At 49.6% G+C, this 20,613-nt stretch overlaps 1 protein-coding gene across 3 annotated transcripts in view; it reads right to left on the minus strand.

The window, feature by feature from the left end:
- Positions 1-20,613, minus strand: part of GNG7 (G protein subunit gamma 7) — a 154,164-nt gene that overhangs the window by 103,514 nt on the left and 30,037 nt on the right. For all 3 annotated transcript variants that reach the window (XR_005019396.1, XM_036848151.1, XM_036848150.1), the window contains exon 2: positions 3,769-3,826. The gene's annotated coding sequence lies outside the window, so the exon portion shown is untranslated. The remainder of the gene's footprint in view (positions 1-3,768; positions 3,827-20,613) is intronic.

The raw sequence follows: 20,613 nt of genomic DNA on the forward strand, positions 1-20,613 counted from the left end.
CCTGGTGTCTGCAGAAATTGAGTGCAGCGGATCAGCGTGCTGTCACCAGGATGGGTGGGTTGCGTGGTGACACCCTGCCTTCCCTGGAAAGGCGGCGGCCCGGCCATAGGAGACCCCGCTGCCCGCCCCCGGTGCTGTGGGGAGCTGGATGTGAGGACACCTGCAGATGCTGAGCACGAGGCCTGGCAAACAGGATGCGCTCAGAGTGACTATGAGACTAAAAAGCAATCAGGAAAAGCCCAGATCCCCCCCTTCCAGGAGCACGTACAGGAGAGTAGGCTTCCTTGGAACAGAAAACCCCCGCAAGGCTGGCGGTGGGCACCCGTTCAGGGTACAGTTCTGTCTCCCCCAGTGGTCTGTCACTGGGCGCTGCTGAAAGGGAGGCTGGTCCTCCTCTGTGGGGGTGTCCTGGGCACTGCAGGATGTGGGCCAGCATCCCTGCCCGCACCCCCTCGATGCCAGGAGCCCCCCAGTCATGACAACCATAGATGTCCCCTGACATGGCCCAGTGTCCCCTGAGTGGGGAGCAGGGGGTCAGAATCATGCCTGCGTGAGACCAACTAGCACAGCTGAATTTCAAATGCTGCAAGGATTTAAGGGTAAAATACACGATCCGAACAAAATGCAGGTGAACTGTCTTCTTATAATCTTGACATTTGGAGGAAGGCCACACAAAACACAAAGGAGAACGTGGGTGTGCGCGAGACGTTTCAGATGCCCGATGACAAAACTCACTGTGAGCAAAGTGCAAGGACACGCTCAGAAAAACATTCGCAGTGGACGGCGTACAGACAGAGAAATAGAATTTAAACTTATCACTGGGACTCCCCTGGCGGTCCAGTGGTTAAGACTCTGCACTTCCAATGCAGGGGGCAAGGGCTCGGTCCCCAGTCAGGGAACTGAGATCCCACATGCCGTGTGGCGGGGTAAAAAAAAAAAAATCACTGGGAGAGAAACCCCAACAGAAAGGACGCAGCTGGGCCATTCGCCTTAGAGAAACGGCTGCGCTCACGAAAAGGAGGCCCAGACGCAAGAGCTGAAATCACCTGGGCTTGTCAGGTTGGCCAGGATGTAAAACTGAACTTAGAAGGATAGGGAGACGCACCCTGGGATGGGAAATGGTGCGTTTCTGGAGGTCTTTGCGGCTGAAGGTCAAAATGTAAATGAGGGCTTCCCTGGTGGCGTAGTGGTTAAGAATCTGCCTACCAATGCAGGGGACACGGGTTCAAGCCCTGGCCCAGGAAGATCCCACATGCCGCGGAGCAGCTAAGCCCATGCGCCACAACTACTGAGCCTGTGCTCTAGAGCCTGCGAGCCACAACTACTGGGCCCACGTGCCTAGAGCCTGTGCTCCGCAACAAGAGAAGACATCGCAATGAGAATCCAGCACACCACAACGAAGAGTAGCCCTCTCTCACAGCAACTAAAGAAAGCCCGTGCACAGCAACCAGGACCCAATGCAGCCAAAAATAAATTAATTAATTAAAAAAAAAAAAGAGAGTGAATTTCAAGTTGCATAAGAAATGTATAAACTATGATTTTTAAAAAAATGTAAATGAGAACACTCAGACTTAAATTCACAGACAAGGCAAACCTATTTCCAGGAATTTACCCCGAAGGACAACCAAGGATGTAGGAAGTCTGCACAAGGACATCCACCCCAGAATATAGCAAAATTTAAAAAGAGAGAGAGAAAAAAAGAAAAACAGAAAAAGAAAATGAACACCCCCAAAAAAGCCCACTAATAAGACCAGTTAAATCAATTACAAAATTATTTTAAAAAGAAATAAATTACAATTCAAATGACAATGTCCTACTGTATAGCACAGGGAATATCTTGTGATAAACCATAATGGAAAAGAATATGAAAAGAGAATGTATATATAAGTATAACTGAATCACTTTGCTGTACCGCAGAAATTAACACAACACTGTCAATCAACTACACGTCAATAAATAAATTTTTTTAAATGAAATAAATTATAATTCATCTATAACATCCGGCTTCAGGAAAGAAGATGGAAATCTAGGTTTATGGATGAGGGAAGATGCCCATCAAGGGAATGCGTACATCAAACAGAAAAATCCTACTTCTCCAAAACCCCACGCAAGAGTGTAATTCACAGAGAGATTCGGGAGGACACTCACTGAGGTGTCAGCAGTGGTCCTCGATGGGTGGGGGGTTTGGGGTGACTTACCTCTCCTTTGTCCTTGTCTAAATTCACTTTCTTTTTACAGGAAGTTGGTCAGATGTTAACACTACGGAGAATGGCTGAGCGGGGCTAGCTCGTCCCGCACGCTGCGCAGACACGTACCCCCTGCACGACCTCGCCTGGCTCCGGGCCGTTCTCCCAACTCCCCTCCTGCTTGGCGACTTTGTGAAACAGAGTTAACACTGTGAATCTGTTTGGGGCCTTGGCGGAGCATGACCCGGCCGGACGGAGCCCAGGGTTCCAATCTCAGCTTCTGGTCTTTGTCTGCAGGGAAAGCCCCCCTCCCGAGCTGAGCTAAAATATATACTTTTTAACTTTACTGAGGTTCACTTTACACAGCATAAAATTGGCCAGTTTGAAGGACACAACTCAAAGATTCTTTAGTCAGTACACCAAGTTACGAGACCATCCCTACCCCTACCCCGCACAGTTCTGGACCCTCCCCTTCGCCCTGGAAGATGCCTGGTGCCCAAGTACAGTTCTTCCCCATTCCCACCCCAGCCCCTGGTAACCCCGAGTCACGAGTCACCTTTCTGTCCCTACACATTTGCCTTGTCTGGAAATCTCATCTGAATGGAATCATTTAGTGTCTGCCTTCTTGTCTAACATGTTTTCTTTTATACAAACACACACACACAGAATGAGAATATACGTTATAAAGATGTCAGATCTCCCTCAAATTTCTTGCTAAATTGAACACAACCTGAATCAAAGATCCATCTGTATATTCGTTAGAAACCGGAAGTTTATTCCAAAGACGGCCTGAAAGAGGAAACTCCACGGAAGTAGCAAAGACATTTGTGACAGAATCAGAGGAGCACGGAGTTTGGTCCCTGCCCGGCAGGGAAACAGGCCTGACAATTACAGTCAACGAACCAGGCAGGCCATGGGGCAACCTCATTCATTCTCATGCTATTTCCTCTTCAAACATCACAAAAGCTACTCAAAATCCTCTTGGGAACAAGACCAGAAACAAACAAGTGAGTAAGAGTTAAGAGACCAGGACTGAGCTTTATGTCGCTCCTGACTTAATCTTCCTGAGGCCTTCGCCACATTTCCCGACCTGCTGTCCCACTGGGGTGGGTGACGGGCTTCAGATATCTGTCGCACCCCACGACTTAGCTCTGCTCTGACCGATGGCCATCGACGGGTCACCCTCCAGGCAAACGGGAAATGGAGTGAAGCACCGTACGCCCCAATTAAGCCTCCTGAGGAGGAAGCTAAGAGCTGGGAAGCGGGTGGCACTGACGGGCCCGCGCCGCTCTGCGCCCATCCTGGGTGCGCTAGGACCCACCCTGCGGGCCCCACGTCTCCCTGCTCTGTCCCCCTGCTCCGGGAGCCAAGGGCAGAAGACGTTCCCTGTGGCTCCCGTGCCCTCTTGATGGATAAGACGAGCCCTCAGAAACGAGCAGAGCTGGGAAGATGCAGGCGTGCACGGCGAGGACGCCGCCTAGACAGCAAACCCCAACCTCTTAACTCATCCTGGCTCCGAACCGCCAACCAAGGCCTGCGCGAACGCTGAACGTGGAGAAAAGAAAAACCTCAGGACACCGACCTGTGCTGGAGGCCTGGCTGTCTTCAGCGCCGAGGTTCAGGAACCCAATGTCCGCTCCCTGGAAGAAAAACGTACCACGTTAGCTGAGCATGATTGGCCCTGAAATGCCGGGTGGGCGTTAGCAGTGTCCGCGTGGAAGAGTCGTGCGCCCGTGAATAGACATAAAAATTGCTCTGGGAGCCTGGCCTTCTGGTTACTCTGCCGGACGTTGAGGATGGCACAGATAGGATGCTTCAAAATGCAGAGAGGGTAAATGTAACAAAGGCAATTTGCCAGAAAGATTTGCTAGTGATTTAGAATGTTATCCCTGATGAAGTTTTCACATGTTCCAAAACTGAATTGGATGAAAGGGCTGGATGTTCACATGACCTTTGATAGTTTATAAAAGATGTTCACCTGTAGCATTTGACCCCCAAGGTCCCCTGGGAGGAAGGGGAGGGGGCTGAGCCAACCCCCTGACCGAGGGTGCCCCAGAGTGCCCAGCTCACCGGGGGTTTGCCTGAGGCATGTGACCAACTAAATGCAAGGTGGGATCCTGGAGGGGTCCTGGGGCAGAAAAAAGACATTAGGGAAAACTAGTGAAATCTGAATAAAGAATAGATTGAGGTCGCAGAAATGTACCCACGTCCACCTCTTGGTTGTCACAAACGCACTGCTTATGAATGACGTGACCACTGGGAGAAATTAGGTGATGGGTAGACAGGAACTCTCATTGAAACACCTCTAAAAATCTAAAATTATTCTAAAACGTTTATTTAAAAAAAAACTCAATTAAAAAATTTAGGGAGAGAATTCCCTGGCAGTCCAGTGGTTAGGGCTCCACACTTCCAATGCAGGGGGCACAGGTTCGATCCCTGGTCGGGGAACTAAGATCCCACATGCTTTGCAGCATGGCCAAAAAATAAATAAATAAATAAAATTTTAAAAGTATATAAAAATTTAGGGAATCCTCTTGCACTGTTGGTGGGAATGTAAATTGGTACAACCATTATGGAGAACAGTGTGGAGGTTCCTCAAACAATTAAAAGTAGGGTTGTCATATGATCCAGGAATCCCACTCCTGGGCATTTATCCGAAGAAAACTCTAATTTGAAAAGATACGTGCACCCCAACGTTCATAGCAGCACTATTTACATTAGCCAAGACATGGAAACAACCTACATGTCCATCGACAGATAAATGGATAAAGAAGATGTGGTACATATATACAATGGAATACTACTCAGCCATAAAGAAGAACGAAATAATGCCATCTGCAGCAACATGGCTGGACCTAGAGATTATCATACTAAGTGAAGTTAAGTCAGAAAGAGAAAAATACCATATGATGTCACTTATATGTGGAATCTAAAATATGGCACAAATGAACTTATTTACAAAACAGAAAGAGACTCAGATTTCGAAAAGAAACTTTCGGTTTGTTTACCGAAGGGGAAAGGTGAGGAGGAGGGATAAATTAGGAGGTTGGGATTAACATACACACACTACTATATATAAAATAGATAACCAACAAGGACCTACTGTATAGCACAGGGAACTCTACTCAGTACTCTGTAATAACCTACATGGGGAAAGAATCTGAAAAAGAATAGATACATGTATATGTATAACTGAACCACTTTGCTGTACACCTGAAACTAACACAACATTGTAAATCAACTATACCCCAATATGAAAATTTAAAGTTAAAAATGATAAAAAAAAAAAAAAGGGCTTCCCTTGTGGCACAGTGGATAAGAATCCGCCTGCCAGTGCAGGGGACACAGGTTCGATCCCTGGTCCGGGAAGATCCCACATGCTGCAGAGCAGCTAAGCCTATGCACAACAAGTACTGAGCCTGCGCTCTAGAGCCTGCAAGCCACAACTACTGAGCCCACATGCCACAACTACTGAAGCCTGCATGCCTAGAGCCCGTGCTCCACAACAAGAGAAGCCACCACAATGAGAAGCCTGCGCACCTCAATGAAGAGCAGCCCCCGCTCGCTGCAACTAGAGAAAGCCCGCGTGCAGCAACAAAGACCCAACACAGCCAAAAATAAATAAAATTTTTAAAATTTAGAAAATGATTAAAAAATAAAAATTTAAATGCTGGTTCCCTTTCTCTGAGTTGAGGCTAATTTGTTGCCAATCAAAGGCCAGGATGGAGAACCGACATCCCCACCGTCACCTGCAGGTGGCGCTGTGGCCTCAGGAACGCCCTCTGGGCTCCGGGAGCGGCTAGAATCTCCTCCAGCAGCAGGATCTGCTCTACCGCGCCCGCCGCTTAGGATTGGAACTGCTCTGGCCACTGAGGCCAGAGGGGCGCCCTGGAGAGCGCGGAGGGCCGGGCAGCAGTGGACCGCAGGGGTGAGAGATGCAAGGGCCAGAGCAACATGCCCACAGACCTGGAGGCCGAGACTCGCCTCAACGTTGCAGGGACCGTCTATACCTCCGATGCTTCAACTTTTTGTTTTTTGAATCAATGAAAGACGACAAGCTGGAAACTAGTACAGAGGGGTCCCGGGCACCCTTCACCCGGTCCCCCAATGGCGGCTCCTTACGCAACTAGGGGACATTAGCCAAACCTGGAGACGGTGACTGATAAACTAGGCACCTTTCTTTTTAGCCTTATTGAGATATAATTCTCATGCCGCACAATTTGCGTAAAGTGGACAATTCAGTGGTCTTTCTGTACATTCACAAAGTTGTGTGACCATCACCGCAACCAATGTTTGAACGTTCTCATCACCCCAAGAGGAGACCCCGTCCCCATGAGCAGTCACCCCTATCCCCCTCCCCAGCCCCTGACAAGTATGAATCCACTCTCTTGTGTCTGTGGATTTGCCTGTTCTGGACGTTTCCCATCAACGGAATCACACCCTGTGTGTCCTTCTGCGTCTGGCTTCTCTCACTGAGCATCATGTTCTCGGGGTCCATCCACGTGGTAGCAAGTGTCGGGGCTTCACCCCTTTTCAGGGCTGAGTGATGTTCCCGTGTGTGGAGGGGCACAGTGGGTGCATCCATCGTCCGCCGATGGACGTTCGGGCTGTTTCCACTTCTGGCTACTGTGAATCACGCTGCTGTGAACATGGGCAGCTTATGAATCATCGTTGAGATGGTGTCTCTCCCTCTGCTCTCACATCTACCATCTGCAAATCTCCCCACGCCCCAGCCCTCTAACGCCCGCTGCGGGCTGTCCTCTAGTCCTTGGAGCTGGACTTGGGCAGTGAGGTGACCACCACAGAGCCTCCACCCCGGCTGTGCTCAGTCCAGACTGGCTTAGACCGGAGCAGAGAAGGGCGAGGATGAAACTCGTACCCACAGGAACACGTCCCCGGGGCTCACAGACAGCAGGCTGCGAGGCGCACCAGCTGGCGCCAGGCTGTCCCTGTGATCTTCGTTGACAAAGATGCTAGGCTTTCACTTTCCCATCAGGGTGAACCCCGAGCCCCCCGTGAGGGGCCAGCAGTGCATCGAGGAGGCGAGGCCCTCAGGAGGACCTGCTATGGAATCCGCAGAGCTGGCAGCAAAATAAGAATGTGGGACCCCTTACTCAAAAATTATTACAAATTTCAGGACGGTGACAGCAGAGCCCTGGGGTGCAGACAGGGTTGCATGAAGCCGGGCCTGCCGACCCCCCGCACACCCTGCCCTCAGAACTGCCGACGAGGCAGGGTCGGTAAATCTCAGACACAGACAACGAAAACGCCAGGTGCAAGGTGCCCAGCGCTGTGAGGGAGAAATAAATCACTGGAGGGAAGCAGACAGAACTTACAAGGGTGGTAATCAGGGCCCTGCATGGAGAGGACATTCGCCCACTCTTGTCATGGGCAGGACTTTTTTTCTTTTTTTTTTGGCTGTGCCGCCTGGCTTGCAAAATCTTAGTTCCCCAACCATGGATCAAACGTGCGCCCCCGGCAGTGGAAGCGCGAGTCCTAACCCCTGGACCGCCGGAAGCCCCTGGGCAGCACTTCTTATGACCTGTGAGCCCCACCTCATCCACACGCTTTCCTTTTCTTTTCCTTTTTTAAAAATTGAGACAGAATTCACCTACTATAAAATTCACCCTTTTAAAGTGTCCAGTTCAGACTTCCCTGATGGCGCAGTGGTTAAGAATCCTCCTGCCAATGCAGGAGACACGGGTTCGAGCCCTGGTCCGGGAAGATCCCACATGCCGCGGAGCAACTAAGCCCGTGCACCACAGCTACTGAGCCTGCACTCTAGAGCCTGCGAGCCACACTACTGAAGCCTGTGCACCTAGAGCCCGTGCTCTGCAACAAGAGAAGCCACCGCAATGAGAAGCCCGTGCACCGCAACGAAGGGTAGCCCCTGCTCGCCACAACTAGAGAATGCCTGTGCACAGCAACGAAGACCCAATGCAGCCAAAAATAAATAAATAAATAAATAAATAAATAAATAATAAAGTGTCCAGTTCAGTGGCTTTTAGGAGATTCACAGGGTTGTGCCATCATCGCACTAATCCCGGGACACTGTCATCCCCCCTGAAGACACCTGGTGCCCATCAGCATCACATGGTTCAAAGCTGAGTCTCCCCCGAGAAAGGCGAGATCCCAGACTGCAGGAATAGCATGTGCTCTGCTCACCACGGCAGCTCACACTGCTGTCACCGCCGGCCCAAAGGAGGTGCTCGCTAGTTCTGGGGATTCTGCACAATCCAGTCGGTGCCAAGGGCACAGACTGGAGAGCCCTGTGGATCTGGGGTGAGCGGGCCAGCCCCACACAGCTGGGTGGTGTTAGGCTAGGCCCACTCCTGTCATCAAGTTCCATGAGACTGTGACCTGCATTTTTTTGTAACTCTTTTTGCTTTAATTGAAGTATACTTGATTTACAATATCATGTTAGTTTCAGGTACACAGCATAGTACATATATACTGTGATTGAGTTATACATACACACACACATATATTCTTTTTCAGATTCTTTCCCCTTATAGGTTATTACAAAATATTGAGTTCCCTGTGCTATACAGTAGGTCCTTGTTGGTTATTTATTTTATACATAGTAAGTAGTGTGTATATGTCAATCCCAACTACCTTTCCCCCACCCACCTTTCCTCTTTGGTAACCATAAGTTTTGGAAATAAGTTCATCTGCATCCTTTTTTTTTTAGATTCCACATATAAGTGATATCACATGATACTTGTCTTTCTCTGTCTGGCTTATTTCACTTAGTATGATAATCTCTAGGTTCATCCATGTTGTTACATATTGCATTATTTCATTGTTTTTTATGACTGAGTAATATTCCATTGTGTATATGTACCACATCCTTTCTCAATTCCTCTGTACACGGATATTTAGGCTGCTTCCATGTCTTGGCTATTGTAAATAGTGCTGCTATGAACACTGGGGTGCATCTGTCTTTTTGAATAATGGTTTTCTCTGGATATATTCCCAGAAGTGGGATTGCTGGATCATATGGTAACTCTATTTTTAGTTGTTTAAGGAACCTCCATACTGTTCTCCATAGTGGCTGCACCAACTTACATTCCCACCAACAGTGTAGGAGGGTTCCCTTTTCTCCACACCCCCTCCAGTATTTATTGTTTGTAGATTTTTTTGACGATGGCCATTCTGACTGGTGTGAGGTGATTCCTCATTGTAGTCTTGATTTGCATTTCTCTACTAATTAGCGACTTTGAGCATCTTTTCACATGTCTTTTGACCATCAACCTCCATCTTGCTAGCAGACTGTCACCTTCTCAGCGTGAACGCTCTGGTGAAGCAATCGGCTGTATCAGAGAGGCCCACGTGGCAGGGAACTGAGGGTGGCCTCCAGCACAGCCAAAGAACCAAGGCCCCACAGGAGCTGAATCCTGCCTACAACCATACGAACTTGGAAGCAGCAACTTCTCCAGTTGAGCCTTCCTATGAGACCCCAGCCCCGGCCGACACCTTGACTGTAACCAGTGAGAGAGAGGCCCTGAACAGAGGACCCAGCTAAACCAAACCCAGATTCCTGACCCACAGAAACTGTGAGATAATAAAAGTGTGTTGTCAAGCCACTAAGTTTGTAGTGATTTGTTACACAGCACTAGCTAACTAATACAATAGGAGACTATTTAAATAAATCATACAGTAGAATAATAGTTTCTGAACACATACGTGCCAGTCTCTGTGCTGCGTTTTATATATATACACACACACATATATATATATATATCCACTCATTTATATACATATATGCTCATTTAATTATCCTAACAAATATTATAATTCACTTCTTATGAAGGAAGAAATGGAGTCACAGAGGAAGAAAGTAAGTTGCTCAAGGTCACGTGTGAGCACAGCCAGGCCTTAAAGGCAGGTCGGACAGACCCCAGGCATGAATTCCTAATCATTTCCCAATACTGGACAGGCGGATGAGAAATATTAGATAAAGGTGAAATGATAAACAAGAGCAGGGGTTGCCAAGCTCTGGCCCATGGGCCAAATCCAGCCCACTGCTTGCTTTTGTAAATAAAGTTTTATTGGCGCACAGCCACTCCTCTTCATTTCTGGATCGTCTGAGCCTGCTTCTGTGCTACAACTGCAGAATTGGGTAGTTGCCACAGAGAGTGCGAGGCCTGCAAAGCCAAATATACACACTCTGGACTTTACAGAATGAGTATGAAAACCCCTGAACCAGAGTTAGATTCCAGAGGGCTCTGCAGGCCAGGAACAGAGAAATCCTAAAGTTTTTGAGCAGAGAGAAACACTGCAAAAACCACGGTGGTGCATCTCATGTCCTGGAATCCTCCAGTGGGGAGGTCCCAAACGTGAAGCAGTGTCACACTAACTGATTAATCGTCATCTTCAAAGTTACAAAATAATAACGCTCGTAATAAAAAGAGAAACGAGGAGAAGGCACACGCAGCTTCAAGGCAAAGCCCTAGCTGGTTCTGAGTCACGACTTCGGCGTTTCACGTCTTGCTTCAGAAGGACTTCCCTGCAACTAAGGAGCCTGCCTGCCGCAATTAAGACCTGGTGCAACCAAATAAATAAATAAATATTTTTTAAAAAAAGGACCTCCCTAATTCCCCCAATTTTCCTTTTAAAAGTCTTTCATTTTGGAATAATTGTGGATTTAGAGAAAAGTTGTGAAGCTAGTACAGAGCGTTCCCAAACACCCCCACTCGGCTTCCCTCATGTTAACACCTTAGAGCAGAGGTCGGCCAACCTTTCCATAAAGGACCAGATGTTCACTATTCAGGATTTGTGAGCTCCAGGCTCTCTGCTGCATATTCCTGTTTGTTCGTTTCAACCCTTTAAAAATGTAAAAGGCAAAAAAAAAAAAAAAATGTAAAAGGCACTTAGCTCCTAAGCTGTATAAAAATAGGCCAAGGATAAACAGTATGCTGCATCCATATAGTGGAATATTATTCAGCCTTGTAAAGGAAGAAGATTCTGACACCTGCTACAACACGGATGAACCTTGAGGACATGATGCTCAAGGAGCCAGATAGAGAAGGACAAATACTGCCTGATTCCCCTCACCTGAGGTCCCTAGAGGAGTCACATCCATAGAGACAGGAAGTAGATGGTGGGGACCAGGGGCTGGGGGAGGGGCTGGGGAGTCAGGGTTTCATGGGGACAGAGCTTCAGTTTGGGAAGATGAGAAAGTTCTGGAGATGGATGGTGGGGATGGCTGCACAACAGTGTGAATGTGCTTAGTGCCGCTGAGCTGCACACTTAAAAATGGTGAAGATGGTTAATTTTATATTATGTATATTTTACAGAATAAAAATTAATTAATTATAATTTAAATAGCTAATTAATACAATTTTTAAAACAGGCCAGTGTAGGCTGGATTTGACCCCCAGGCTCATTTGCCAACCTCTGATGTCCATCACCACGGTACACGTTTGTCACCACCAAGAAGCCAGCATTGGTACATTACTACCAACTCCACACTTTATCGAGATGTCACTGGTTTCTCCACAAATGTCCCTCTCTGGTCCCAGAATCCCATCCAGATCCCACAGTGCATTTAGGCACCTCCCTTTTCTTGAACTGAGTTCTCTCTGGAGCCTCGTTTTAGGAAAATCTAGAGCCTCCGGGCCACTCTGCAAGAAAGGTCAAATGAAGGAGGGGTGGCAATGAGGAAAGCTGGCGGTCGCCGCTCGGGGCCTGGTGTGCGCACACTGCCCTAGGGATGTCGCGTTGGGTCACGGGAGCAGCACATCAGGTGCCAGGCGGGACCAGCACCAACACTGGCCATGTGGCCGCCCCGGAGCTCGGGAGACCTCACAGCCAGGAAGGGGCCACTGCAGCACGTCTCTCCCGCTAATCTCCGTGTGGATGGACGCGAGCTTCCCCTTCTCCGGGCACAGTCCCAGCAGTGGAACCTCGGGGTCATTTGGCAAGTCCACACTGGACTTTCTGAGGAACTGCTGGACTGTTCTCCAAAGTGGCTGCTCCATTTTTCCTTCTCGCCCCTTCTCGGCCAGGTACTCAAAAATCATAGTATTGCTTTTATTTAATTATTTCTTTGTTTGTTTAAAATCTCTATTTTATTACTTTATTTTTATGACTTATTTTTAATTCTTATCTCATTATTTTATTATTTAAAAATTATTTTTATCTTCTTTCATTATGTATTATTTTTATTATTTAAAAATGTTCGTAGCAGCACTATACACAGTAGCCAAAACATGGAAACAACCTAAATGTCCATCAACAGATGAATGGATAAAGAAGATGTGGTGTATATATACAATGGAATACTATTCAGCCATAAAAAAGAATGAGGGACTTCCCTGGTGGTCCAGTGGTTAAGAATCCGCCTTCCAATGCAGGGGATGCAGGTTCGATCCCTGGTCTGGCAACTAAGATCCCACAGGCCATGGGGCAACTAAGCCCATGCGCCACAACTACAGAGCCCATGCACTCTGGAGCCTGCACAGCACAACTAGAAAGAGGCCTGCATGCCACAACTAAGACCCGATGCAGGTAAAAATAAATACATAAATATTTTAAAAATAAGAAAGAAATAATGCCATTTGCAGCAACATGGATGCAACTAGAGATTTTCATACTAAGTGAAGTAAGTCAGACAAAGACAAATATTATATGATATTACTTACATAAAATGATACAAATGAACATATTTACAAAACAGAAACAGACTCACAGACAGAAACAAACTTATGGTTACCAAAGGGGATGGGGGGTGGTGGAGAGATAACTTAGCAGTATGGAATTAGCAGATACTACTACATATAAAATAGATACACAAGGACCGACTGTATAGCACAGGGAACTATATTCAGTATCTTGTAATAAAGTACAATGGAAAAGAATCTGAAGCTGTACACCTGAAACTAGCACAATATTGTAAATCAACTATAGTTTAATAAGTAAAATTTAAAAAAAAAAGAACAACAGTAGTATTTGGTATGTGTGAAGAACATATTTACAAAAGTGTGATTTCTGTTCACTGCACAGATTCCATGGTATAGCCTGGTGATTTTCTGTCTTTACAAACTGTTCCCTGATCTGGCAAAGAAAATTGCCTCGACATGAATAAATAAGTATTCGTTCATTAGCTGTGCTTAATTAACACAAATAAGACTGATGAACCCCCCAAAATTATTTTTATCTTCTTTCATAATTATTCATTATTCTTTTTTCCTTATTCTATTCGTTTTATCGGAACAATTCATTATTATTTCATTATTACTACTTCATTTTCTGATTATTATTGTGTGTATGGGTCTGGCCTGTCTAGTCTTGGAAGGTCAGGTAATGAACCATCGGGCAATTCTGACCGAGTGGAGGGTAGGAACTAGGAACCCTCTCCGTTTTCGTAGCGGACGGAGCTCTCTGATTTGAAGAGGTTTGTACCCGATGTGGGGTGGGTTCCTGCTTGAACACCCAGGAGACCGATGCCGTCAGGGACCTCCACCCATCCAAGGTCATATGGGTGTGGCAGCCCCACCTCTCGTGTGGGGTGTTCCAGGAAAATGCTTTTTCTTTCCTTTTTTTAATTGTTGTTTTTCACTTCACACCTAATGCAATAGGAGCTGGAGACCAACACCTGCGCTTCTTAATTCCCGATTCGCTGAGAGCGAGGGGCCCTCAAGCATCTCAGCAGGACCCAGATGGAAAAGCACAGGACCTTTCGCAACGCGGCCGCAGGGAGGTGCACTGGTGTGACCGCCTCATTGGCCAGACGTTCATCCCCATCTCAGGGGCCTTAACTCTGCAGAGTCGCTTTTACCACATAAGGTGACACATTCACAGGTTCTGGGGATCGGGACACGGATGTCTTTGGGGGTCCATTATTCTGCCGACTGCACACTGTAACACCCGACGACGTACGTGAATCTAGCCCTAGAACATTACATTTAAAAGCAGGTCCCCAGGACTTCCCTGGTGGCGCAGTGGTTAAGAATCCGCCTGCCAATGCAGGGGACAAGGGTTCGATCCCTGGCCCGGAAAGATCCCACATGCCGCGGAGCAACTAAGTCCGTGCGCCACAACTACTGAGCCTGCGCTCTAGAGCCCGCGAGCCACAACTACTGAAGCGCACCCGCCTAGAGCCCGTGTTCCACAACAAGAGAAGCCACTCCAACAAGAAGCCAGTGCACTGCAACAAAGAGTAGCCCTGCTCACCGCAACTAGAGAAAGCCCACGTGCAGCAACAAAGACCCAACGCAGCCAAAAATTTTAAAAATAAATAAAATAAGTAAATTTATAAACAAAAAATAAAAAAAATAAATAAAAGTACTCTAAAAAGCGGCCTATTAAAAGAGGGACAAATTAGGAGGGTTATACCGAGAACCAGGAACTCTGATAAGAGAAAGAAAGAAAAGGAGGGAGGGAGGAGGGAGCCCATCATAGCGCAGATGACGGCTCTGCGCTCACACTTGACCAGCCGATTCATCAGGCTGTTGTGGACAGGACCCAGACACAAGCTGGGTCAATCCTGGCCAAATGGATTTTCTACGTTTCCCCCAAAGCCCCTGCCAGTATCATAACAAGATCATGCCATCAGGATCAAGACTTTCTGGCCACTCCAGCCTGGATTAACCTACTCCGGAGCCATCCCCAGGCCCAGGGACCATTGAGGCCCCACGAGCGGATCAGACAAGAGCCCTAATAGAATCACGCCCTGGGATTACTCCCAAATCCCACTTGGCCGATGGAAAGCATATTCTGGCCAGTGCTGAGCTGATTTCTGCAAGATCGCACCGGGCAGCAGGCAACCTCTTTCCTTCTCTCGTTGCGCGGGCCAGACTCCGCGCCATCAGCCTGACTCTCACCCGTTCCCATCACCACTCCCTGCCTGGGAGGTTCAGCCCCTTCCACCTCCTGGCGTGAAGCTTTCGGCGAGGCTCCTCTTCCTCCCTCGGCTCCACACTGCGTGGAACGCAGAGATGGGACCATAGAAACTTGCCCTCCACCCACCCTGTTGCTGTCGTCAAAGCTTTGCAGGGAGGAGGGTGAAAGCGGCTGAAATAAGTGGACAAAAGGCATCCCAAGTAGGGTTCCAGGAATTGCAACTCCACCCAGATTGCCCTGGGAATGGACTGTGCCCCTAATTCCTGATAAAATCACAATCTCAGTCACTCCATAGAGCATCTCTCTGTGGTGGCAGGTGGTGTGCCCTTTTTTTTTTTTAGTTTTTTAGGGACATTGGGCAACTAATGTTCCCATCCTGACTGATTTCCAGAGCTACATTCACCTGCTGTGGCAGCGTCTCCAATGCCCCCAGCCTCCTGAGATTCATGGCCTTCCTGCAGTCTCCTCCCGCTTGGTATCAGGGTCTTCGTGACCAATTCCACGTGACAGCTGTGATAGCAGGTCACTTCTGAGATCAGTCATAAAAGACGTGTGGCTTCTGTCTGCTCTCAGGGAGCCGGCCACCATGTAGTGAGGAGGCTCAAGCAGCACCATGGGGGCCCATGTGGACAGGAGCCATGTGAAGGGCCATCCTGGAAGCAGCTCCTCTGGCCCCGTCGAGCCTTCAGATAAGGCAGCCCCGGCTGACGTGTGCTTTACAGACTCCTGAGGGACCCCGAGCCAGAACCACCAGGTTAAGCTGTTTCCAAGTTCCTGACCCATACAAACTGTGAGAGAGTAAATGTTGGTTGTTTAAGTTTTTAGGGCATTTGTTACACAGCAAGAGATGACTGATACACCTGCCATCTGGGCTGATTCACCAGACAGCTCCATGTATATTTTTTTCAACCAGTACGATTTTCTAACAGCAAGCAACTAACAGCATTGGATTTTTCATTTTCTTGTTTTCCCATCTATAGACCTGATCATCTAGGGGGACACAAGAGACTAACGGGACACAGTCAATTCAACGAGGGGAGAGCAGTAGAAAAACTGGGACAAGAAAAGGAAGCCTTTGGGGTCTCACAGATTATCAAGAAATACCAGAAGCTGGTTCTGAGACTGAACAAATCCAATGCCTTGATCTGCTTCCCTCTAAAGCATGGTCTTGCCCTCGGCCCTCCTGACATGGGGGCCTGTCGTTCTGTGGGGGGCCGTCCTGGGCACTGTGGGGTGTGAGGCAGCACCCCTGGTCCCCACCCACTCATGCCAGGAGCCCCTCCACCAGTTGTGATAAGCACAGATGTCCCCAGGCGTGACGCAGGGTCCCCTGGGAGGCGAGATGCCCCTCAGCTCTGGCATGCCCCTCATGGGCAGGAATGGCAGGGACCCAGCACCTGGCAACAGGCAGACCCCCCACCCCGGCCCAGGCCCCTTCTGGGAACCGAGTGGGTGGGCCCGGGAGGCCTGAGCCCCCTTCCCTTCCCACAGAGACATCCCACCAGCGTGTGGCAGGCTCACCTTGCCTCACTGGAGGCTCGATATAGACACGCACTGCAGTTATCACCCCAGCCTTCACTCATCACCACAGCAACCATCTAAATGTGTCACCCTGAGGAGCTCTACTGCATGACGTGGGAGGAGAAGCCTGGGGGGTGGGGGATGGCAGCCTGAGCCTCGCCACCTGAGCTCCTGAGCCCCGGCAGAGACTCGCGGGGAGGCACCTGGGGCAGACATGCTGCTCCAAAGCCACGGGACTGAACAGATCAGGGGCCAGCACACCCCAATCAGACGGGACAAAAGGTCCTGGCATGCTTGACCCAGGGGCTAAAGGTCTCTGGGGGCTCAGCAGAAAGGGGGGAAGGAGGCTGCTGCCCTCAGCTCTGTGTCCTGGCGCCTTAGAGACTCCCAACCCTCCTCCGTGTAACACAAGGTGGGGTCTCCCTGCTTTTTACCGTCTGACCCCTGGGGGTTGATTCTGCTTCTTGATGTGAGCAGGGATCAGACTCAATATTTTCCCAGATAATTAGTACAGGCTCTCCCCCGTCAGCCCTGCTGACACTGGGCGGGTCCTCCTCTGTGCGGGGCCGTCCTGGGTGCTGTGGGGGTAGAGCAGCATCCCTGCCCCCATCCACTCGAGGCCCAGGGCACCCCCAGTGTGACAACCACAGACGTCCCCAGACCTCTCCCAGTGTCCCCAGGGGGACACGATCGCCCCACTGTGCTAGGCAGCAATCATCAGATCCCCCCCCCAACCTGGCGCTGTACCGTATGGGGGAACGGGCGACTGCTTTGGGAAGAGGACCAATTTCTGACAAAAAAAAAAAAAAAAAAAAACCATGTACACACAGATTTCGCTTTCCACTCAAAATTAAAATAGCTTCACTCAGTCCCCCGGAAGGGGGTGGGTGGGGACAGATAGCCCTGCATCTGAGAGGGAGCATGGGCGGCCTTCAGTCCCACCTGCATGACTGACTAAGGCCCGCCCGTGCCTCAGTTTCCAAATCTGTGACATGGCAATGACGTCAGCACCCCACACCTGAGCAGGCTGGCTTTTTCAGATTAAATAAGTGAACATCTATCAAATGCAGAAATCAGTGCCTGGCATATTGTTAATAGCGTATAACTTCTTTATTAGTAGGACTTCTTCATAACATTAGAACATCTATTAACTGCTTTGTTGACAAGGCCAGGGCTCAGCAAAGTGTTTCTGCGAAGGGCCAGTGGCAAATACTTTGGGCCACTGTCGCTACTACTGGACTTGGCCAGTCATCGACCAGTGGGTGAGGCTCTGTGACGACAAACATTTACAAACCCAGGTGGCTTGGATCCGGCCCAGAGGCTGTAGCTTGTGACCCTCAGACTGGACGATGGTCTGTGAGGAGATGGCACCACTGCTCACACGGAGGCACCGCTGCAGAGGGAAACTAGATTCCAGGTCCTAACCAGAAGGACCCCGCTGCCCCTCACCATCGCCCAGCAAGATCACCCCAGGCCATCTGCAACACGAAACCTCACCGCCACAGAGGCGTCGTTTCTCTTAGAGTCAGAGAAGGGGCTGTTGCTTTCCCATCACCTTGAAAAACATCCATGGGCCGACTTCTGGTAGCAAATACCTCCTGTTTATCAACCTTGGCTACAAAAGGCATCCAAAATATCTCGACTTGGTGAGCAAAATATTTTCTTATCATTCTAGATAGGGCAGTTTACCGTCTGCAAAATCGCCACCGGTAACGGCCCCAAGTAATACTTCCCTAGAGGGAGAAATGGTTCCTGGGGACAGCGAGTCTGAGAAAACCTCTAGAAGATGTGACAACTCAGTGTCCTGTGGATCCTGCATGTGTCCTGGGGCAGAAAAGGGGCATCAGGGGAAAATTAAAGAAATCCAAATGAAGTATGGACTTTAGTTAATAATGACATATCAGTATTGGTTTCTTAATTGGGACAAATGTACCAGATTTGATGTAAGATGTTAAGAACAGGGGGACTGGTTGTGGGGGGGCGGGTACGTGGGAACTCTCTGTACTGTCTCCCCAATTCTCCTGTGAATCTAGAACTAGTCTGAAATGAAAAGTTCATTTAAGAAGAAAAAGGAAAGAAGGGAGTGATGACAATTAGCTACTTATGTTCAAGAAGGCTTTGAAATGTGATTGAGGGAACATTAAGTTCCTGTGACAGCATCCAATAATGACAGGGTTATATAAAGCCCAGAAAAGAAAAGACGCTAAGAACAGGATATGCCAATCAGCAGGGGAGGTTTGCTCCCAGGAAAGGAGTGAGGATGGGGAGAAAAGACAGGTGGCTGAGTGGCTCCTGCGACAGCCATGGTGGACCCCGGCGCAGGGGCTGCTTCACAGGAGGAATCTTCTGGAACATCCCAGGCGGATCCGGGCAACGTGGCGCATCCGCTCAGAAGGCCATGGCGCCCAGGCGGTGCTGGAGCGAGGCCTGCTGAGTGTGCAGCCAGCGCCTGGGCCTGGGGGAGGGCAGTGGTTTTATGGATGGAGAGTTCTGGAACATGAGGGTGAAGCCGTAGTCCAAAGAAAGCCAGACAGACAGCTAATATGACTCAGCATCGTGGTCTCTGCAAGTTGACTTATTGGTCACTTTTATCTACATCAGGGTTTCTTCCTCTCGGCCTTGCAGACATTCAAGGCCAGGTCATTCCCTGTCAGGGGCGTCCTGGGTGCTGCGGGGTGTGGAGCAGCCTCCCTGGCCCCCACCCCCTTGATGCCAGGATCACCCCAAGTCGTGACAACCACAGATGTCCCCAGACAGTGTCCCCTGGGGCAGGACATCCCAGATGAGAATCACTGACCTACAATAGCTAACAATCTACACACGGGTCCATAGGAGCGTAATTATCCTCACTCTCCAGATGGGGAAACTGAGGCTCCGAGAGGCAATAAAGCCAACCTTCAGCCACCAAGTTGGGAGGAAGCCTCGGAAGATGGGCGGTGCTGATCTATCAGCACGTGGGCCAAATCCTGCCCACCCCTTGTGTTTGTAAATAAAGTTTTGTTGAAACACAGCCACACCCATTCACTTATACATCAGCTATGACATTCGCTCCTACAAAGGACCAGCTGGCCCGTAAAGCTGAAAATATTTACCCCCTGGCCCTTCATAGTGTTTACTGGCTCTGCACAAAGATCCTCTCTCACCGCCTCAAGGCCCTACAGGGTTCTCTTCTCAGACTAAGTGTTCACTGAAGGTTCTGTTGGAGGCATGAAGACAGCAGAGGCAGCCTCCCTGGAAGTGAAAGGAGCTCGGGCTGGTTCCGCCTGGCTCTGGCCAAGGAGGCCTGCCCCACGATCTATCCGCTCCTCGGCCAGAAGGGGGTCTGCCCACTCCCCGACTGCCAGCCCCGCCCCAGCCCGGCCCCAGGGAGCGCGTGTCATCGTAGGTGTGCGGGACTGTCGGGGTGATTGGCGGCTGGCAGCCCGCCAGCCTGCCTGCCTTTGAGGCTGCGGTGCGTGGGCTGCGCTGTCACCTCAACCTCGCTCTCCCGTGGGATGGGGCCAGGCTTCTGCTCTGTGCTCTGGTGTTGGCGGGAACCACGTCTCCCTGACCCTGCACGGTCAGCCCTGCAGCCTCTGGAGGGCAGAACGTGCTAGGCAAGGACGGGCACAGCTGCCCCAGCTCATCTTCCCGGAGCCCCAGCTGCCTCGGTGCAGCTCTGGTCCCGGTGCTGAGACCCACAGAATACGCTTTCATCTGAAGGTCACCTTTGGCCAGGCTTTCTCCTCATCAGCACTGCGGTCACTTTCTAGGGTGAAGCAGCATCCCTGACCCCACCCCATCGACGGCAGGAGCACCCCCAGTCGTGACGACCACAGATGTCCCCAGATGTCATCCAGTGTCCCCTGGGGGCAGAATCACCCTGAGTGAGACCCCCTGGGTTAGGGATTCCACGGACCCCCAGGAAGCTGTGCGTCCCGTGACCATCTGACCCCTGAGGTCCTGGGATGCTGCACACATTTAAATACACACCTGAGTGGGAGGGAGAGGAGGTGACTCACAGACAGTGGGGGTGACCCTGGCTTACACCATCTGACCATCGGGGATTTATTCTGGTGTC

This window comes from Balaenoptera musculus, chromosome 3 (assembly GCF_009873245.2).
Source record: "Balaenoptera musculus isolate JJ_BM4_2016_0621 chromosome 3, mBalMus1.pri.v3, whole genome shotgun sequence".
In the NCBI taxonomy this organism is placed as follows: Eukaryota; Metazoa; Chordata; class Mammalia; order Artiodactyla; family Balaenopteridae; genus Balaenoptera; species Balaenoptera musculus.